The sequence below is a fragment of the Desmodus rotundus genome, chromosome 10, assembly GCF_022682495.2.
Source record: "Desmodus rotundus isolate HL8 chromosome 10, HLdesRot8A.1, whole genome shotgun sequence".
Classification (NCBI taxonomy): domain Eukaryota; kingdom Metazoa; phylum Chordata; class Mammalia; order Chiroptera; family Phyllostomidae; genus Desmodus; species Desmodus rotundus.
This window is the reverse complement of record NC_071396.1, coordinates 70,770,953-70,793,570: the sequence shown is the minus strand read 5'-3', so window position 1 is coordinate 70,793,570 and position 22,618 is coordinate 70,770,953. Positions and strand designations below refer to the sequence as shown.

General features: G+C 38.6%; 1 protein-coding gene across 1 annotated transcript in view; it reads right to left on the bottom strand.

The window, feature by feature from the left end:
* Positions 1-22,618, bottom strand: part of DLGAP1 (DLG associated protein 1) — an 828,057-nt gene that overhangs the window by 527,275 nt on the left and 278,164 nt on the right. The window contains exon 3 of the mRNA XM_024580349.3: positions 3,890-4,006. The gene's annotated coding sequence lies outside the window, so the exon portion shown is untranslated. The remainder of the gene's footprint in view (positions 1-3,889; positions 4,007-22,618) is intronic.

Sequence of the window (22,618 nt, the reverse complement as noted above, 5' to 3'; positions counted from 1 at the left end):
GGATACATTTTCTCAGCTGGGTCCCTCTCTTAGAGTCTAAAATAAAAACTGCTTAGCCTTGTAGTATTGGATTGGAGAAGAAGAATATAATCTTCATTAACTTCTAAAACCATATTTTGGGCTCTGGTTAGCGTAGAGGCCTGCACTAGTTTTTACACCTAAATATATTCAGCATATAACCATGTAAGGGCTCGCTAGTTTTTAGACGATCTCTAGTCTTTATGGCAACCTTGCCGGCAACATTAACACTGTTCCTATTTTACATTAGGCATGCCATAGCAAGACATGAAAACTTTAATGTCTCACTGTTAAATTTTGAAATAATTTTTAAAAGTAAATTTTCAAGATTCATGTTATCATCCATTATTATTATTTATGCTAATACATAGATATAATAAGCTGTTTGAAGGTTGCATCTTGAAGCGTATACCATTACAGAACACATAACAGAAAAGATATGTGGGAACTTGGTTTAAAAACATACAGAACAAATTTCACACTGAGCTCTAAAAGTAGGCATTGAGCCCAATTTCTGGAATAAATCAAAGAGTAGGCAGAAAACAGACAGCAGGAACAGTTATTTTAGCAAGAAAAGTGGGATAAATTTACCAAGCCAATCACGGGATGATGTATGCAGATAAAAGATGCAGAGAGAAAATGTGCAACGTTGATATGTGAGCACATTTGAATGCAGGAAAGCAACAAACCAGAAGGCAGAATTGTCCTAAATGTGAACAAACATTCAAATTATGCTGCAGCTGCAAAGTTTCAACTCAAGGAAGAGACATTTGCAGAGGAATTTATTAAATGGATGAGATTTTCTAGCTTCACATACCCAGCGGCTCTTTTATAAAGTAAAATTAACAATTTGTCTTGATACAAATGACATCTCCCCTCCGCCCCGCTATACTTGATCAAATAGCAGCAATTCCTATGTGAAAGGCTCCGCTTATTAAAGAACACAATACTATTGATAACCAGACACTCAGGCTCTGAATCCCAGCGTTATCCCACCTAATAAAATGTCATATGTTGAGTATGGTCTTGTACAATAATGGCATATGCCAGAGCAGTTTCTTTGTGAGGAGTTGAGTTTCTTGCTGAAATCAACCCTTGGTTGCTATTTCTGTGCACCTGTCCTCCAGGCATCCCAGCCTCCATCTCTCTTCCCTCCCTCTCCCATTCCAACCATCCAACACATACTTATGGAGCTGAAGTCCATAACACAGCAGGGGATATAAAATGTATCAAAGAGCCTATTGTTGGAGATTTTATGATATTAAGACAGTATCTGATCAGAGGACTCAGGCCGTGACCTTAAACTGGTACCCCTCTCACAATGGGGAAGGTGGCAAGTAAGCCCTTGTATTGCATTCAGTCTTTGACTTAAGGTGCAATGGAGAACTATATTGTCAGCCTGGGTCATTTGTTTTACTTAGTGGTTTTCCAAGGAAGGTCTCAGCATCAGCAGGATAAGCATTACCTGGGAACTTGTTAGAAATGTAAATTCTTGAGCCTCATCCCAGACTAATGTGAGAACCTCATTGCATTAAAATCACTTGGAAGACAAATCACAGAACTTATATTACTAGACGGTGGTCCGGACCACTGGTAAGTGGAGGAATAAGAAATAAGTCTGAAAACTTAAGAGTGGAAGGTTTTAGATGTTTGTTAAGAAGAATTGTAACTGAATAAACATTAAAAAAAAAGAAGTTTGGACAGTGATGAATTCGTACATCAGAGAATATTTTCTGAGCAAAGAACAGGCATGATCAGAACTTTTATTTAGCAGGACTTTAGAGCTGAATGAGGCCAGAGAGGCGATTGCGTTTTAAAGGTGAGAAGGTACAGTCATTCCTTCTTTCTTTGATAATTCAGGAATTTCTCATGCCGCTAATTAACAGGAACTATCCACTTGGGTTGCGTTCTGTGTGGTTTCAGGATGTGGTTTGTTCGGAGATCTGCTCTCTCTTGTCAGCAATTGTCTTCATCCCACAGTTTGATTCTGTCTCTGCTTTGGTATTCTGCCTGGCTGTCTCCCACTACTCTGGTTTCCCATTCCTGCCTCCTTCTGCTGCCTTTTACCCTTTCCCCTCCATTTCCATTTCTTCCATGAAAAATCTGTTTATTAAATATCTGTTATTTGTTTATTTTAATAGCTGCTCCTTACACCGTTCACCAATTACATTCATCCTCTGAACAGATGATTTTCTAATTCATTACACAATGGAAGCCTTTACCTGACTTTATTTTAACCTTAAGTCAATCCTTATTATAATCCTTACATCAAAAACAAACAAACAAACAAACAGACAAAAAACCCCTCTGATTCACTTTAATGTGTTAAATCCATTTTGCTGGCTGACCATCCACAGCACATTACGTTCTGACATGCAAATTTAAGTCACTCATTTCACACAAATAATCACGCTGCTGACTGCGTTGTTTCCCGATAGGGAGGTTAATAATGATATGTTTGTGTATCCACAGGCATCTTTTTGTACAGAAAACAGTATACAGTGAATAGTAAGTACAGGCATAGTAAGATGTTATTACATTATCTCTAGCCACTCCAACATTTTGGTCAGATTTCAAATCTAATTCTATAATGTCTCAAATGTACATGTATGTGGACCAAGATGCATTTCTCAGTCTGAAATGGAAGATTTACTGATGTAGAAGTTAGTTTTGAAACAGAGTTCACTCCGGTTCTATGACATGTGGATATCACTCTTTAATGACTTTAAAACACAAAATATTTTCTTCTCGGAGACAGTTCATTTAGGAGGAAAATGTGATTTATTTTATGGTTTAAAATCAAGTAGGAGGAACTGTAACTGATGATGCTGGCCCGCTGCATCATATCATCTCAGCCCATCGAGATTTTAGCGACGGCTGCATGGACCATTCTGTGCCAGCTCGGCTCTCCTGGCTTTGTAGCATCTGCCTCCAGTGACAACTGAGGGACTTTCTGCTTTCTGCCTCATGTGGTGCCAGCGTAGCCCCAATGTGGGGCTGTAATGCCCCAGGCAGCCATCCACAACCAAGGGCAAAAGCCAGTGGGTAAACTTCTTGCTGCACATCCTTCAGGCAAAAATTTTGGAAGGTATCAATCAGTACCTTCTTGAGGTCCCAAAGGAATCAAGTTCTCCTGGTCCACAGTGGTGGAGTCATTCACCCAAGCTTTTTTGGATATTTTTTTTGATTCACTCTCCCTGGTCTCTAACTCTTGATCTATGGGATCAGCTACCCATTAAACTGCCATGTCCATATCATTCTCGCATACAAGCAGCATAAACAGAGATGCCAGTTTCCTGAAGTACTCAGCACTGTCAATCCCCTGTGTCTGACTCCACACACATAGTACTCCTGATTCATCTGTCATTAGGACTCTTTTTTCCTTCCCAAAACTACATAACAACATTTATGAAAGGAGTGGAGACCACAGCATTGCCTCAAGTGTGTCCCTTGTCCTTCTTACTGCCTGTAGACTATGTTGAGCATGTCTAGGCTCATAAATTAACATTTGTACAACACTCTAAGAAAGAATAAAAGCTGCCACTATGCCATTTATCTTCATAATTCCATGCTTAACCTAAAGTGCAACAGTTTGGTCCAGAGTCATGAAGATGGCCTTTGTCTGATTGGCCACTCAAGATTAACAAGAATGAAGACTAAGCATATAACACACATCTCGCCCAAAATCCGCACAGACAACACAGGAGTTAAGAATCACAGTCTTTAAGTTCAGCAGCCTGTTAATATGTCTGGAATTACAAGCCAGAAATATTTGTATGCAAGTATACCATGCTATCAAGAAAATGAAAGAAAGAAATTCATGTAGCGTGGCTGTAGGCACGTGTTATATAAAGAAAAGGAGAAGTTGTACCTTTGAATATCAATTTTCCATTTTTTCTTGCTTCTGAGGCAGAAGAGCAAAAGAAGATCCAAAGTTTGCAATTTCTTTTAACCCGTTATCACTCTTGGCATGTGACAGGCAACTGTTCTGAAATGAGATGCAATGAGATGCCATAACTAGGTTGAAACAAAAAGCTACCTAAGAAGACCTCATAAGCACTACTCCGGCAGGCTTAAATTCAATGGTGCAAGGACAGAGTTCCACGGAAAATTTACATGGCTGTGTTCTTGCATGATGGAGAAACACTTTGTATTTTTATGCTGTTCAGAAAACAAAATCAACCATTAAATGTCACTGTAATAAAAATTTTGATATTCTACAACTTACTTTTCTACTATTAACAATTATATCCTTTTAAAAAAGCAATAAAATGCAAGCATCAATCACTCGATTTTGTAAGGTATATTACACATACATGACTGTTTACTTCCTGTGAGTTATTTGTTTTAGCAACACTGCAAGTAAGTGACTGTGACTAAAGAAGGAGGGGAAAATACTGTTTTTCCTGTGGTAGTTCATCTGACACTGCAAGACGACAATAAAACATGGCAAAGTCTTCCCAAGTGTATGACTAGGGGCTTGCTGCTGCCTACGCTAAACCAGTACCCCCAATTATTCATGATGCCTTCTCAAGAGAGTGAAAACATGGGACTTCTCATAGGGCCCAAACGTATGGGAGAGGCACATATCCTGACCACGTCACTTGCTCTATGCCGAACTGTCATTATCCTTTCTGAAAAGTCACAAAGTAAAGGACTTGTGTTGCACACAAAAATGACCTGGTGTTGAAAGGGTAGGGATGAATGAAGTTCTGCTTCTCTTTCCACTTAAGGAATATACTTGTGTGGCCTTATGCAGCACATTAAAAACGTGTCAGAAGAGAATGAGGAAAAATCAGAGTATAAGAAGAGACACAATGATATTCGGAGTTGAGAATATTGGTGTAAACAATTTTTAACCTTCTAAATTGTTTATAATAATTACAGGGCCTGAATGAACGTAGTAGACATTATCTTACAGAAGAGGAATTAGAAGCTAGAAGAGGTGAGTGCTGCCCCAGTTTTACTCCACTAATACACAAAGGCAGAACAACATCCCAGAAACTCTGCCTTGAAGTTCGGTCCCTTTAGAAACTCATCACAGTGTATTTGTTTGTAAAAAGAACACTGGACATTCAAAAAATTCAGGGCATATACAATTTTCTGCAGAACTTGTTTGAGCAACATTTGAGACTGGCAAAATTGACAGGCTAAGTATTAGAATGCTATGGGTGATAAAATGCAAGAACAATAATAATAGAATGTATTTTCATGGCACTTAAAACATGCTCGGAATGTTACATTTTCACATACATTTCATTTATCCAGGTTGCAAAGGATAAAAATGAGATTAATTACCAAAAGCTATCACGTATGATTATGAGTCATGGTTTAAGTATAATTATTACATTATATATTCTCAATATTCAACTAAACCAGACACACTCTGAAAGGAATTTTCCCCTATGTATATAAGGAATCGGTAACTCAAGAAGATAATGGAAAACTGATAATTGTTAAAACATACAGAACTGACCATTTATTTCTTCATAAGCATTTATTGAGAATATATTTTGTGCTAAGACATTGTTCTTAATTGACTGTAGAAATAAAATGAAATATCATGCAAGTTCTGGAAAAGAAACCCAGATCCCAGATATACAATAAGAAATCAATTTTATTACAATTGAAGTGCTTCCTGTTAGATAATAGTTATGTAAAGTAGTATTTTAAACACTGGCTGGTATCTTAAATGTCATCTAGCTAGTGGTTCCCATATATATTGCTAACCACAATTGGCTGGAAGGCTACTGAATTATGAATTATAGAATTTCATACAAGAGCTATTAAATGAGAATATTCATGGGTAGAGTCAGGGCAATCTGCATGTTGAAAATCCTCCCTAGTTCATTCCCCAAGTCAAGCAGGTTAGGAAACTTACTGGTTCTTGCCTAATCTCCTCATTATACAGATACGGAAACTGAGACCAGGGGATCAACTTGCCCAAGGTATTTGACCCTTGATGACAGAACTGAGATTGGAAGGCTGAAATCTTACTTCCTGGTAATTTTTTCCTTTTCCTTACTGGGAGAGTCCCTCTTTTATTTTTCCTTCCTCCTTTTTCCTGTCACCAAGTAACCAGTATTTAGTCCCTAAATCTGTAGAGAATAAGAACAAAAGAAAAGTAAAAAAGTAACACAACCCCCCTAGCCTGAAAAACATAAGCACAGATATTTGAAATTTGGCGTTAAGCTATTTGATTTAACAGGTGCTTTCCACTATTCCACTGGGTTCTTCTAGAGTCAGCTACTTTTGGGGTATCTGCACAGCCTCTTTCCCTAGCATCTGCCCAGTACTCCGCATTCCCCAACTTTCAAAGGTGTCCTCTATCATTTGTTGGTCATTCAGTCCTCATCCCTGGTCATTCTTGATTGAACCAGGAGAGGTACCAGGAGAGTGCAGCCTTATTTGGTGAAAGAATAACAGCTGGAGCTTGGTCACCTGGTTTCTTATAGGCAGAGGGAGTGAATGCTGGGGAACTGTGGGGGAAGGAGACTGAAGAGACACACGAAGATGATGGAGCTAGAACTCTCTAAACTCATCTGATTTCTGCTTTCACTTCTTTATTTTTTCCTGTGGCTTCCATGAGCTCATATATCCTTATGACAGATTCTACTTAAACTTCGTAAATTATTTATTTTATGTTAATTTTTTTTGCTTAAGCTAGCTCAATTTGGTTTGTTTCTATAACTTTTCATCCAGAGTCCCAACTGATACACCTCATATTATTCATTTTATGTGAGTTAGTCTACAGGCCAGTCATGTTAGTTACAGTATTTTAAGAGGTTCATTTAAAAGTCTTGGCTGAGAGTATGAAGAAAAAGGAATAGAAAGTACAAAGGCACTGCATTTTATGGAATACCTATATTTCATACTGAACATGTTTAACAGTACAATAAAGTAGAAAAGGTCCAGATCAGAGAGGTTAATCTCAGCTCTGCCTCTGCCAAGACTTCTTGACTTGTGAAATTACCCAGCTAGCCACTTTGAGTTTCAATTTCCTTATTTGTAAATGAAGGCAATGAAACCAACCTGGAGCCTGTTAGTATGAGGAATAAAGAAAAGCATTCATTTATTCCTTCATTCACTCATTCATTCATTCTACCATTCCACAAATACTGAGCATCTATGATATGCTAAGCATATGCTACGTACTTGCAATAGTGAACATTTCATTTTGGTGAAGATAAGTAAGAACAGAAAATAAACAATAAACATGGTGACAGAATAAAGTACAGAGTATTTTGGAAGGTAAACCATGCCACAGTTGTAAGAAAAATAGACCATGTTAATTAAGAAGGATCAAAAATTCCTGGGTTGAAAGATGTGATATAAGGGAACCTCACTAAGAAAGTGAGATGTGACCAAACACTTGAAAGATGTGAGAGACCCATGTGAAAGAGAAAGGTGTTATAGGCACAGGGAACCACCTAGGTTCAGGCCTTACTTTGGGACTGTACCCAGTTTTTCTCAGAATTGTAAAGAAGTCAGTAGGAATGGAGTAAAGAAAAAAAGGGGAGGATTAGAAGAAAAAAACCACAGGACAGGAGAGGGTGCTGTGGGGAGGTGGAGTGAGGGATGGATCAAGGGAGGCTCAAAGGTTTTTAGCTTTTATCCTAAAAGTAAAATGGGGCCATTGCAAGAGTTTGAGCTCAGAATCCACATGACTTATATGTCAACAGGTGCTTCCTGGCTGCCTGTTGTGAACAGACATTAGGGGAGGTCAGGATATAGGCTTCTTGTAGAGAGAAAATGTCTCAGACTAAGGTAGAGCTAGTAAGGAGTAGTCAGATCCATGCTGGGCTTATTCTGAAGCAAGAGTCTAAAGGATCTCCTGATGGATTGGGTGGACAGGGTTAGAAAAGAGGAAGGCGAGATGACTCCAAGTAACTATCAGTTACTTTCTAGCCTAAGTAACTGATAGAGTGCACCACCATCACTTGAGGCAAAAAAGGCAATGGCTAAAGGAAGCTTTGGGAGAGAGAGAATGAGCTTAGTTGGGCCATACAGATTTTGAGATGACACTGCCAAGTGGACTTTTCTTACAGGTGGATGGTTACTCAATGCTAGAATGTGGGAGAGAAGCCTGGGCTGTGGTTTGCAATAGAAGCTTCCAGAAGACTTTCTGGCTGGTAACACTCTTATTTTCTCCTACCAGAGTTGATTATGTAGGGGTTAAATGAAATATTAATGTAAGCATGGTACCTAGTACATAATAAGAACTCAACATATTTTAATTCCCTTCTGTTTCCTGCTTCAAATATTTCTCTATTGAGTATAAGACTGAGTCTTTCTGTGAAAAAATAAATTTTCTGCAAGACATAATAAAAATCATACTTTACATTTTTGCAGTTCTTTTAAAAATATAGCAAAATTATTGCCTGATAAAATATTAATAGTATTCAATAAATCATAAAACAGAACTTGCAGGTAGCAAGATAAATTTTGGTTTGTGCACAAGCCAAAGGATCTAAAGAAAAAATAAAACAGAATTGAATTCAATGGATCTAAAAAGTCATTCAACTTCTCCCAAGTCTCTCTGGATTTTCTGCAATAATTAATAGTAGTTTGGGAAGAAGAAGATGCAGAAAATGGGAAAGATGATTGTTCAAAGCATAGGTCTGAGTATGTAGTAGAGGAATCACATTTGCTGGAGGGTACAGTTGAAGAGCTCTGGAATTCTGGAAAGAAGTCTACATTTTTAAAGTGAATTCCTTGAGCCCTGGCTGGTGTGGCTCAATGGATTGAGTGCCGGCTGTGAACCAAGGGCTGGATGCATGGGTGTGCAACCTGGGCAGTTGCACAGGGCTGCATGCTCAGAATGGCTCTGTGCTTTGTTACTTTAAATTTGAACTCGTGTTTTATGGGTGAGTCAAATGAGAGAGTGGAGCTTGTGGTGAGCAGTGGTTATCTACACATCACTCATGTCCCCAGCCATCCCCTGCTGCCTCATCGGCATATAGTGTATATGAGAGTGAATTCTGGCAGACCCAAGGTTCCTGGGAGCTCAGTGAGATTTGGTGTATGAGGTTAAGTATTTATGTCCATGACTAAGTCAGTGGGGAAGCTGGCAGTCTTAAGAAGACATGTTGTCTGCTAAAACCAGGATTTGCTCTGAACTTCACAAGAAGGTAATGGTGTTAAGAAACATAGATGACCAAGGGATCCTATAAAGGGGAGCAGAATATGGCACCCCAAAATATGCTACTTTGGCATATTGGTTATTTTAAATTAAAAGTACTTGAGAAACAGCTTGTGCAAGAAGGACACTCTGACCTTCCTTTGTCCCCTGAAAGCAGAAGATTAATCTCCCATGTGAAAGGTATCCTCCCTGTATGAGGATAAGCCATCCTTATCACCAAAGATAGGGAATTTAGGGCCAAAAGGATGTATAAGGAAACTTACTACTTCTTCACCAGTTTACAACCCTGAGCTCCACCCCCTTTGTCTTGTTAATTTGTCAGAAGTTGATTATTTCCTCTCTAAGAGGTATAAATGCTTCCAGTTTTGGTCACTTTTCAGTCTTGTATTTTTATTGGGCTCCCATACAAAAGAAAAATAAATTAAATTTGTTTTTCTTCTGTTATTTTATCTTATGTGAAATTAATTACTAGACCAGCCAAAGAATATAGGAGGGGATAAGGAAAAATTTTCTGCTCCTACACCTATCATATCTTTTATTTCTTGATTTTTCTCACCTGTATTAACCCTTTATGCTGAAACGATGTCAAAGAGAAAAAGGGCAACCCATAGTACCTTCTGTTCAACCCTTCCTTACTCATCAGTAAGCCAATGGGAAGGAAGGCTGGTAGAATGTACACATACTAAGAAGTTAAAAATGGGGAGAACCAAGATGGCAGCGTAGGTAGACACACTGCACCTCCTTGCACAACCAGAACTGACAGAAAATTGAATGTCAAGGAAGTCCGACACCAAGGAGATAAAAAACAAACATTCATCCAGACCGGTAGGAGGGGTGGAGAGGGGCAGCTGGGGCGGAGAGGACTCGCGTTGCCATGGCGGGACCGAGACTGGCAGAGTGTGGGATGAATGGGGCAGGCAGTCTGACCACTAGTAGACCCTGTGGCCCCACATTCGTGCACAGATAAACCGAGAGGGCTGGGCTCAGAGTGGTGGAGAACAGGGCAGGTAGAGCGGCAGGTAGCACCCCTTGGCCTTACATTCGCACAGATACACCTGGACCCAGGGCTCCAGAGTGACGAAATAAAGCCTCAAACCTCTGATTGAAAACACCCATGGGGGTTGGGGTGGCAGCAGAAGAAACTCCCAGCCTCACAGGAAGGAGAGGTTGTTGGAGAGACCCACAGGGGTCTAGGGCGTGCATGGGCCCAGCCACTTGGGAACCAGCACCAGAGGGGCCCAGTTTGATTGTGGGTAGTGGAGGGAGTGACTGAAATCTGGCAGAGAGTGGAGTGCACGCCATTGCTTCCTCTCGGCCCCTCCCCCACGTACAAAGTCACGGCCCAGCGACCAGCGTTACCCCACCCCAGGGAACACCTAAAGCTCCGCCCCTTTAAGCAACAAAAGCACCAAGACAAAAAAAAAAAAAAAAAGGCCCAAATGACAGAACACTTCAAAGCTCCAGAAATAATTCAACTAAGCAGCGAACAGATAGCCAACCTATCAGATGCACAGTTCAAAACACTGGTAATCAGAATGCTCACAGAATTGGTTGAATTTGGTTGAAAACTAGATGAAAAAATGAAGGCTATGCTAAGAGAGACAAAGGAAAATGTACAGGGAACCAATAGTGAGGCGAAGGAAACTGGGACTCAAATCAATGGTGTGGACCAGAAGGAAGAAAGAAACATCCAACCAGAAAAGAATGAAGAAACAAGAATTTGGAAAAATGAGGAGAGGCTTAGGATTGAAAACTTAAAAATTGAAAACTTATTTGAACAAATAATCAAGGAGAACTTCCCTAATCTGGCAAAGGAAATAGACTTCCAGGAAGTCCAGGAAGCTCAGAGAGTCCCAAAGAAGCTGGACCCAAGGAGGAACACACCAAGGCACATCATAATTACATTACCCAAGATGAAACAGAAGGAGAGAATCTTAGAAGCAGCAAGAGAAAAGGAGACAGTTACCTACAAAGGACTTCCCATAAGACTGCCAGCTGATTTCTCCAAAGAGACCTTACAGGCAGGAAGGGGCTGGCAAGAAGTATTCCAAGTCATGAAAGGCAAGGACCTACATCCAAGATTGCTCTATCCAGCAAAGCTATCATTTAGAATGGAAGGGCAGATAAAGTGCTTCTCAGATAAGGTCAAGTTAAAGGAGTTCATCATCACCAAGCCCTTATTATATGAAATGTTAAAGGGAGTTATCTAAAAAAAAAGAAGATAAAAAATATGAACAGTAAGAATGACAGCAAACTCACAGTTATTAACAACCACACCTAAAACAAAAACAAAAGCAAACTAAGCAAACAACTAGAACGGGAATGGACCACAGAAATGGAGATCACAAGGAGGGTTATCAACAGGGAAGTGGGAGGGGGAGGGGGGAAGGTACAGAGAATAAGAGGCATAACTGGCAGGCACAAAATGGATAGGGGGAGGGTAAGAATAGTATGGGAAACGAAGAAGCCAAAGAACTTATATGTATGACCCATGGACATGAACTATAGGGGGAATGTGGGAGGGAGGGGGTGGACAGGATGGAGTGGAGTGAAGGGGGGAAATGGGACAACTGTAATAGTATAATCAATCAATATATTTAAAAAAAAGAAGTTAAAAATGAGTTCCGGCCAAGATGGAGGCGTAGGCACATACACTTTGCCTCCTTGCACGACCCAAAAAAGGAGAACAATAAATTTAAAACCCAAAAATAACCAGAACTGCCAGAAAATTGAACTATATGGAAGTTTGAAAACCGAGGAGTTGAAGAAGAACCATTCATCAGACCAGTAGGAGGGGTGGAGATGGGCAGCTGGTGTGGAGAGGACTCAGGACAAGGCAGTGGCTGGAGGACAGGGCAGTCCCACATTTGTGTGTGGATAAACTGGGAGGAACGACTGAGGAGTGAGACAGACCTCGCAAGCCAGGGTTCTAGTGCGGGGAAATAAAGCCTCAAAACTCTGAGTGAAAAAACATGTGGGGGTTGAGGCAGCAGGAGGAACTCCCAGCCTCACAGAGTTTGTTGGAGAGATCCACAGTCCTAGACTGTGCACAAACACGCCCACCTGGGAATCAGCACCAGAAAGGCCCAATTTGCTTGTGGGTGGTGTAGGAAGTGAAAGTGGGGCAAGAGCCAGGCAAGGGGCATTGTTCCCTCTCTGACCCCTTCCCCACATACAGCACCACAACGCAGTGACATGGGTTGCCCTGTCCTGGCAAATACCTAAGGCTCTGCCCCTTATTACTTAACAGGTACACTGAGACAAAAAAAAAAAATATGGCCCAAATGAAAGAACAAAGATCCAAAAATAGAAGTAAGCAATGAAGAAATAGCCAACTTATCAGATGCAGAGTTCAAAACTCTGGTAATCAGGATGCTCACAGAAATGGTTGAGTATGGTCACAAAATGGAGGAAAAAGTGAAGGCTATACAAAGTTAAATAAAGGAAAATGTGTAGGGAACCCACAGTGAAGAGAAGGAAACTGGGATTCAAATCAATGGTTTAGAGCAGAAGGAAGAAATAAACATTCAACCAGAACAGAATGATGAAACAGGAATTAAAAAAAAATGAGAGGTTTAGGAACCTCCAAGACAACTTTAAATGTTCCCACATCCAAATCATAGGGGTGCCAGAAGGAGAAGAAGAAGAGCAAGAAATTGAAAACTTTTTTGAAAAAATAATGAAGGAGAACCTCCCCAATCTGGCAAAGGAAATAGACTTCCAGGAAGTCCAGGAAGCTCAGAGAGTCCCCAAAAAGTTGGGCCCAAGGAGGAACACACCAAGGGACATCATACTGACATTAGCCAAGATTAAAGAGGAGAGAATCTTAAAAGCAGCAAGAGAAAAGGAGACAGTTACCTACAAAGGAGTTCCCATTAGACTCTCAGCTGATCTCTCAAAAGAAACCTTGCAGGCAAGAAGGGGTCAGAAAGAAGTATTTCAAGTCATGAAAGGCAAGGACCTACATTCAAGATTAGTCTATCCAGCAAAGCTTTCATTTAGAATGGGAGGGCAGATAAAGTGTTTCCCAGATAAGGTCAAGTTCAGCATCACCAAGCCCTTATTATATGAAATGTTAAAGGGACTTATCTAAGAAAAAGAAGGTGATCAAAACTATGAACAATAAAATGACAACAAACTCACAAATATCAACAACTGAATCTAAAAAAAAAACAAACTAAGCAAACAACTAGAACAGGAACAGAATCACAGAAATGGAGATCAAATGGAGGGTTATCAGTGGGGAAGAATGGAGGAAAAGGTACAGGGAGTAAGCATAAATGGTAGGTACAAAGCAGACAGGGGGAAGTTAAGAATTGTATGGGAAATGGAGAGGCCAAAGAACTTATATGTATGACTCATGGACATGAACTACGGTGGGGGAATGCTGGTGGGAGTGGGGGTGCAGAGTGGAGGGGGAATAAAGGGGAGAAAATAATAGGACAACTGTAATAGCATAATTAATAAAATATATTTCAAAAAGATATCTTTATACTATATCTGGGGTCTTCATTCCATACAGCAAAGGCAGTCTATACTGGCTATTTTGTGCACAGTGTCTTAAAACTGTATTGGTACATTCAACAAATAGTGAATGGCTACTATGTGCCAGACACTCTTTTAGGGGCTGGGGTTAGAGTAGTAAACAAATTCCTGCCTTCATGGAGCTTTACAACCTGGTATTGTAATGGTAAAATGTTCTGGATCTTTAAATGATAAAATGTTATATGAATTTAATTTGAATTTAATCACTGGAAAAAAGTGTTGAAGTAGTACTGGCTTGACATATGTATGATCCAAAGCTATAATATCTCATAGACAGAAGGGCTAATTATTACACTTACTCTTTTGCACATATAATCAAAGCCCAGTTATTACATATACGTGGGGGTGGTGTCAGTTTTGTGGTACCAATCAGAAGAGGTAAGCTCCCTGCTCTCAGTGAGCTTAAACATGAAGTATAAGTCACAAAGATTACAGAAGAATCTGTAATCCCAAAGTCCCAGTTAAATGTTCTGAAATTTAGCTATTTAAAGTACTTATTTATTTTTATTATATTTTATTGATTATGCTATTACAGTTGTCCCAATTTTTCCCCCATTGGCCCCAATTATGCATATGTTATTTTGTGTCAACTTGTCCAGGAGCAGAGGAATAACAATAATAAAATGTAATTCTGCCTCTAAATCAATACATAATCTCTTTTTCTTGCCAATAATTGTTATAATAAAGTGACAAAATTGAGCTCTTGGTCACAAAGGCTGCCTGCATTTGCTTTTAGTCTGAATAGAGACAGTCACCCTAAAGCTATTTCCTAATGGAAAACAAAAAACAGAGCAGTTTAAAGTACTATAAGAAGCCTATTCTTTAATTACAATATTTTGCAATGTCAAAGTACACCATTATCTGCAATAACCAGGGTTTTAAAAAATAGGTTATATTTTGAACTGATCACAAACTACGCATTAGTGTTTCCAAGACAATACATTTTTCAGTCTGACTCACCCACCTAATAAGTATGCCAGGTAGCGACTGTTGGTATCATATCCCCTGAAGGCCTGGCCGCTGTCAACACCATGAAAACATCTTAACTAAAGTCCAGTGCTACAAAGACATGAGAAGCCAAATCTAATTTACTGTTAGAAATTCGTAACCATGTAAGTGCTGAGCCATCTTCACATATACCCACTATTCAGAAGTGCATTTTCATCTATTATGAATTCCTCATTCACTGCTTTTGAGAGATAAATATACAAGAATTTACCTTCAGAAAATAACTCTGAGAAAAATTTCAAATCATGTATCTGATAAGGGATTAATATCTAGAACATAAAAAGAATGCATACAATTCAACAATGACAAAAACAAATAACCCAATTAAAAAATGGTCAAAGACCTTGAAAGTTTTCCAAAACACATGAGGTCTGGAAAAAGTCCAGCCATTGGTAATCCAATGAGAATGGTTTGCATGATATCGATGTAACCTGGCAGCCAAGGAGAGTGGACTGGAATGCACATGCATGAACATTGGCAATTTCACTGGACTAGTCAGTGGGGGTGGTACATGCCGTTGAGTGAGCATGTGTACTGTGTGGACGTCACATTCAAAATGCCTGAGCAAGTAGAGGAATGAATCTGCATCAAATTTTGCTTGAACATTCTTCTGCGAAACTATTTGGATGATTCAGAAGGCCACAACTACAGGCAACTGGTGATTGGCAGCTTTATCACAACAACACGCCCGCTCATACATCACGTCTCCTGCAGAGTTTTTGGTGAAACTTCAAGTCTCCCAGGTGAGTCAGCCCCGCTACAACCCAGATTTGGCATCCTGTGACTTCTAGCTTTTCCCAAACTAAAGGGAACAGATTAGCTTTGAAAGGGAAGAGATTTCAGACCATTGTTAGGATTCAGGAAAATATAAGGGGGCAGATGATGCAAACTGAGAGAACTGTGTGAGGTCCCAAGGTACCTATTTTGAAGTAGACTGAGGTGTCATTGTCCTATGTACAATGTTTCATGTATCTTAAATGTTTCTATTTCTCATATTACATGCTGGATACCTTCTGCACAGACCTCATATAAATGGTCTATTAGCACATAAAAAAGATAATAAACATCACTAATCATTAGAGAAATGCAAATCAAAAACCACAAAGTGATATTGCCTCACACTTGTTAGAATGGGAATCACCAAAGGATAAGAGATAACTGTTGGTGAGGATATGGGGAAAAGGAAACCCTTGTGTACTCTTGGTGGAAAGTAAACTGGTACAGCCACTATGGAAACAGCACGAAGGCTCCTCAAAAATTAAACATACAAATTTAAAGAACATATTTGCCAATGATACATCTAATTAGGGGTTAATCTCCACAATTTATGAAGAACATATACAACTCAACACCAGGAAGACAATCCAATTAAAAATGGGCAAAGGTCTTAAAAATACACTTCTCCAATGAGGACATACAGATGGCCAACAGACATATGAAAAAATGCTCAATGTCACTAATCACCAGAGAAATGCAAATAAAAACCACAATGAGATATCATCTCACACCTGCCAGAATGGTTACCATCAATAAATCAACAGCCCTGGCCTGGTGGCTTGGTTGGAGCGTTGTCCCACACACCAAAAGATTACGTTTCTGATCCGTGGTCAGGGTACATACTGAGGCAGTGGGTTTGATTCCTGGTCAGGGCATGTACTAGAGCAACTGATTGATGTTTCTCTCTCAAATTGATGTTTCTTTTTTTTCTCTCTCTCTCTCTCCTCTCAAATCAATGAACATATCCTCATATACTTGGGTGAGAATTAAAAAAATATCAACAAACAAGTGCTGGCGAGGTTGTGGAGAAAAGGGAACCTTAGTCTACTGTTGGTGGAAATGCAGACTGGTGTAGCCACTGTGGAAAATAGTATGGAGTTTTCTCAAAAAATTAACAATGGAACTGCCTTATGACTCAGCAATCCCACTTCTGGGAATATATCCTAAGAATCCTGAAATACCAGTTTGAAAGAATATATGTACCCCTATGTTTATAGCAGCATTACTGACAATAGCCAAGACCTGGAAACAGTCCAAGGGCTCATCAGTGGATGAGCGGATGGAAAGCTGTGGCACGTTCATATAGTGGAATGCTGTGCTGTCATAAAAAGCAGGAACTCTCACCTTTTGCAACAGCATGGATGGACCTGGAGATTATAATGCTAAGTGTAATAAGCTAGTCAGAGAAAGACAGATATCATATGATCTCACTTATATGTGGAATCTAATGAACAAAATAAACTGACAAACAATAGAAATAGAGGCATGGATACATGCAATAGGCTGATAGTGTCAGAGGAAGGGGGAGGGAGGGACTAGATAAAAGAAGTTGAAGAGATTAGCCAAAGATCATATACCCATGACCCATGGGCACAAGCAACAGTGTGGTGATGGCCAGGGGGAAGGGGGGTGGCGGGAGCTGGGTGAAAGTGGGCAATGTGGTGGAAAAAGGGGATATCTTTAATAGTGTCAACAATTAAAGTTAAAAAATTAAAAAAATAAAATTTATGTAATGATCCAGCAACTCCACTTGTGGGTATATATACCCAGGAAATGATAAAAGGCTCATAAATAGATACCTGCATGCATATGTTCACTGAAGCATTATTTATAATACCCAAGATATGAAAGCAACCTAAGTGTCCATCAATGGATGAATGTATAAGGATGTTATATATGTACACTTATACATATATACATAAACATATACATAAATGTGTATATAAACCTGCATCTATGAGTTTGGCTTTTTGTGTCTCTGTACCTATGAGCTCGGCTTTTTAGATTATACATAATAAGTGAGATCATTCAGTATTTGTCTTTTTCTGCTTGACTTATTTCACTTCCGGTAATGACCTCAAGGTCCATCCATGTTGTAACAAATGCCAGAATTACCTCATTTCTCATGGCTGAATAATATCAATGGAATATGAATAATTTCCGGGGATATAACATACAGCATAGTTATAATAGTTAATAACACTGCATCATATACTTGCAAGTTGCCAAGAGAGTAGCTCTTCAATGTTCTCACCTCAAAAAGAAATGGTAATTATGTGACATGATGGAGTTGTTAGCTAAAGCCATGGTAGTGAACATTTTGCAATATATAAATATCAAATCAATGCACTGCACACCTTAAATTCACAAAATACTACATGTCAACTATTTCTCAAAGCTAGATATAAATATTAAAATAAAATAAATTAAAAGCGGTACAGCTGCTATGGAAAACAGCATGGTGGTTCTCAAAAAACCTAAATATATATTTACCACATAATACAGCAATTTCACTCCTGGTACATACCCACAAGAATTGAAAGCAGAAACTCTAACAGATATTTGTACACCTATGCTCACAGCAGCCCTACGCACAATAGCAAAAAGTTGGAACAACCCAAATGTCCATTGACAGATCAATAAATAAACAGAATGTGGCATACAAAATATTAAATGTCATTCAGCCTTATAAATCCTGGTGTATGCTATGACATGGAGGGACGTAGAAGACATGCTAAGTAAAATAAGTCGGACATAAAGTGACAAATATCGCATGATTTCACTTACATAAGGTTCCTAGCAAACTGTAGAGAGAGCAAAGCAGAGGTATCAGGGGCTAGGGGAGTTCGTGTTTAATGGAAATTGAGTTTCCATTTGAGAGGATGAAAAAGTTCTAGAGATGGCAGTGATGATAGTCGTACAACAATGTAAATGTATCTACTGCCACTGAACTGTACACTGACGTGTGCACAAAGCATTGCATCAGTGGTGGACCACATACAGGATTATAGCTCCATAGGATTACATATAGTGGAGCTGAGGGTTCCTATCAGCCAGTGAGGCTGGGTAGCAATGGTAAGGTTGTGGCATAATGCACTAGTCATGTGTTTGTGGTGATGCTGGCATAAACAAACCTACTATAAGTCAACTGCACTTTAATCAAAAAGAAACATGAAACAAAAACCTACTGCACTGCCAGTTGTATAAGAACATAGCAAATACAATTATGTACAATATGGAAGTGCAGAAAATATAATTATCAATTATTAATAATAAAAATGACCATGTTACTGGTTTATGGATTTATTATACGTTTCATTGTTATTTTAGAGTGTACTCTTTCCACTTGTTAAAAACAGTTTGCTGTAAAACAGGAGGCTGTTACCATGACCGCAGCATTATACATTTCATGCTCACTTTTTGACTGCATCATTGTCTCTTGTGCTTGATTTAATCTTGTGTTGTTTTGTGCACTAACATACTGTACAGGCTTGTAGCCTAGAGAAGCATGGGCTACACCATACAGCCTAGGTGTGCAGTAGGCTGTACCGTCCAGGCTTCTGTAAGTCCTCTCTAGGATGTTCACGCAAGCACGGAATCACCTAATGAGGCATTTCTTAGAACACGTCCCTGCAGCTAAGTGGCATGTGCGTGACAGTATACTTACAAGTGGTTAAAGTGGTAAATTTTGCTATACAAATTTTATCATAATGAAATTATAAATAAAACAGATTCATAAAAGCTGTTCAAGTAACCCACAGAAAGGGAAGAAAAAAGAAAAAGAACAAAAACCAGAGGGAACAAAAAAACAAATAATGAAACGGGCAAGGTATGTACCAACATTCAATAAATACCTTAAATATAAATCATCTAATTATACCGATTAAAAGATAGAAATTGGCAGAGTGAATGAAAATAAGATTTGATTATATGTTGTTTACAAAAAACTCACTTCAAATAAAACCAAAAAACCACATCCAAATATTATTTAAAGAAATAGGCATGGCTATATGATTTCAGATAAAGTAGTCTTCAGAACAAAATAAATTACTGGAGAAAAATTGGGGCACAACATAATGATACAAGGATCAATCTGCTAGAAAGGCAGAACAATTCAAATCGTAAATGTGTATGCTCAAATAGAGCCTCAAAATACATAAATGAAAACTAACAGATGCAAGGCGAAACAGAAAAACGGACAATTCTGGCTGAGACTTCAACACTGCACATTTACAAACTGATAGAACTGCTAGATGGAAACCCCACCAAGATGCAGAGGATCTGAGTAACACAGTGAACTGACAGAACCTAACTGACACATGCAGAGGACCACGCCCCACAACAGCAGAGGACACCTTTTCCCTAAATACCTGCTGAACCATCCCCAAGATGTACCAGGTCCTGGGTCACAAAACAAACCTCAACAAAATTAAAAGTATCAGAATCATACATGATGCGTTCTCTGCCCATAATGGACTCAAGACTGCAAATGAGCATCAAAAAGCTAACAATTTTTTTTCTAAATGTATAGATATTTAACTATAGACTTCTAAATAACCCATTGGCCAAAGAGCAAGTTCCACCCCCCAAATTTTTAAAAACACAAAAGCTGAAGGGAAGATGCATCAAAATATGTGAGTTGTAGCTAAATCAGAAGAGAACTCTGTAGTATGAGAAATAAGGAAAAGTCTTAAATCAATAATTTAAGTTCTTGCCACAAGAAACTATAAAATGATAAGCAAAATAAACCCAAAGCAGCAATAGAGAGAACCAGTGAAACAGAAAGCTGACTCTTTGGGGAAAAGAACGAATAAGATTAATATAACTCTAACAAGAGTGACAAAAATAAAAACAAAACATGCATATTGATGTGGACACTGGCCCACAGTGTCTGCGACCTTGTGGCTGAGATGAGACAAATTCACACGGACTACTGAGTCCCGTGGAGGAAAAGGGACGGCAAGGCCACTCTCTCAAGGGGAGAGCGCCTCGACAGGCAAGGGGACCCTTGCCTTGATGGGTTTTTCTTTCTTTTCTGGGCACATTACATTGAGGATGGTCCTTATTTACTATGCACAGGTTCACTTTAGGTGGTTACCTTTCACAGAAAACAAAGGAGAGGATGTTGCTAGTTACATCAAAAAGGAAGGATATTTGCAAATATAAAGGGAAAAGTGGTTGAACTGGTTACACTCATCCTTGGAAGATTTAGCATAGATTTTAGGAAGTTACTTTAAAGATATGCAGTCAACGTTTGCTGCCTCAGTTCAGGGAGAGGGAGTTTTAGCAAAAAGCAAGTCTCAAAGCAGCTTAGGTACAATGCAGGCCTGATTCCCCATGGGAGAACCTATCCATGGGTGTGGGTCCTGTGTGCCGGACCTCCCTCCCTACCGGCTTTTCTGAGTGGGAGCTGGGCCCACGCCACTTAGAACAGTCTCCTATAGCATATCACCAATTTCAGGAATGAAATAAAGGATATTACCATAGATCCTGAAATTGTCAAAATAGTAAAGGAACATTACAAAAAACTTCATGCTCAAAAATACTACATTTTAGAAAAAACGGACAAATCCTTCAAAAGTAACAAACTACCAAATCTCAACCAAGCTGTGATAGATACTTTAAATAGTTTTATAATCATCAAATAAATTTACAATTTAAAACTACTGAAAAAGAAATCTCCACACCCAGATGGTTTTACTACAGAATTCTACCAAATGTTTACACAAGCATCATCACTAATTTTCACAATTTTTTCTAGAAAAGAGAAGGAGGAACAATTTTCAACTGTTTGTGATACCAAAATCAGACAAAGAAAATACAAAGTACGGAAAACAAAATGAAAACTACAGAGCAATACCCGACATGAATTTAAATGCAAAATCCCCAACAAATTACAGGTGATTCTTGAACAACATGGATCGGAACTGCACAGGTCCACTTTTCTCAATAAATACATTGAAAAAATTTCGAAGATTTGTAACAATATGAAAAAAGTACCATTTGACCCATATAGAAATATCAAAAATATTTTTAAAGGTATGTCATGAAACATTAAATACATGTACATATTTCTCTCCCTTATGATTTTTTAAATTTTTTCCCCTATGATTTTTAATAACACTTTTATCTAGCTTACTTTATTATAATATACAGTATATAATATGAACCATATACAAAATATATACTAATTTACTGCTTATGTTACTGAGTAAGGCTTCTGGTCAACAACAGGCTATTAGTACCTAACTTTTGGGGGAGCCAAGGTTTATATGTGAATTACAAGTAAGAGTGGGCTGACATCTCTTATTTCCACCATTGTTTAAGGGCCAACTGCACTAGTAAATTGAATTCAACAATGTATAAACCAACTAGCACCATGACCAACTGGCAAAAGGTTGGTTCGACATTCTAAAATCAGTCAATGCATTTCAACTTATTAAAAAGCCAAAGAAGAAAATATCACATGATCATATCAATTTATACAAAAAAGCATTTGATAAAATCCAACATATATTTATCACTTTCATCAATCTAGGAATTGAGGAAAATTACAATTTGATAAATACCATCTACGAAATATATATAGCTAACATCATACTAAATATCACACAAATTCTGACTGCTCTTCCCTTTCCACTAAGACCAGAAACAACATATGGATGTCATTTCTCACTGCTCTATATTTATTATAGTATTGGAAGTTTAGCCACTGTAGTAAGGCAGGAAAAAGAAATAAGAAGCATTCATACTGGAAAAGAAGAATTTAAATTATCTCTATTTTGAGGTCCTGTAATTAGATAGAAGATTCTAAGAAACCTCCAAAAATCTGGTGGAACTAAGGAATGATTTCAGTGATTTTGCAGGATACAAGGTCAACACACAAAGATCCATCCCATTTACATAAGGCAACAATGAACATGTGGAAACGAATTAAAAACACAATACCATTTAAAATTCCTGCAAGAAAGTGAAATATTTGGGTAAAGAAGAAAGCATGTACAGAATCCATGTCTCGAAAATGACAAAATGCTGATGAAGACATCAAAGAAAATCAAAATCAATGAAGAGACATAATGTATTCATGGACTGGAAGACAACATGGTAAAGATGTCAATTCTCCCTAAA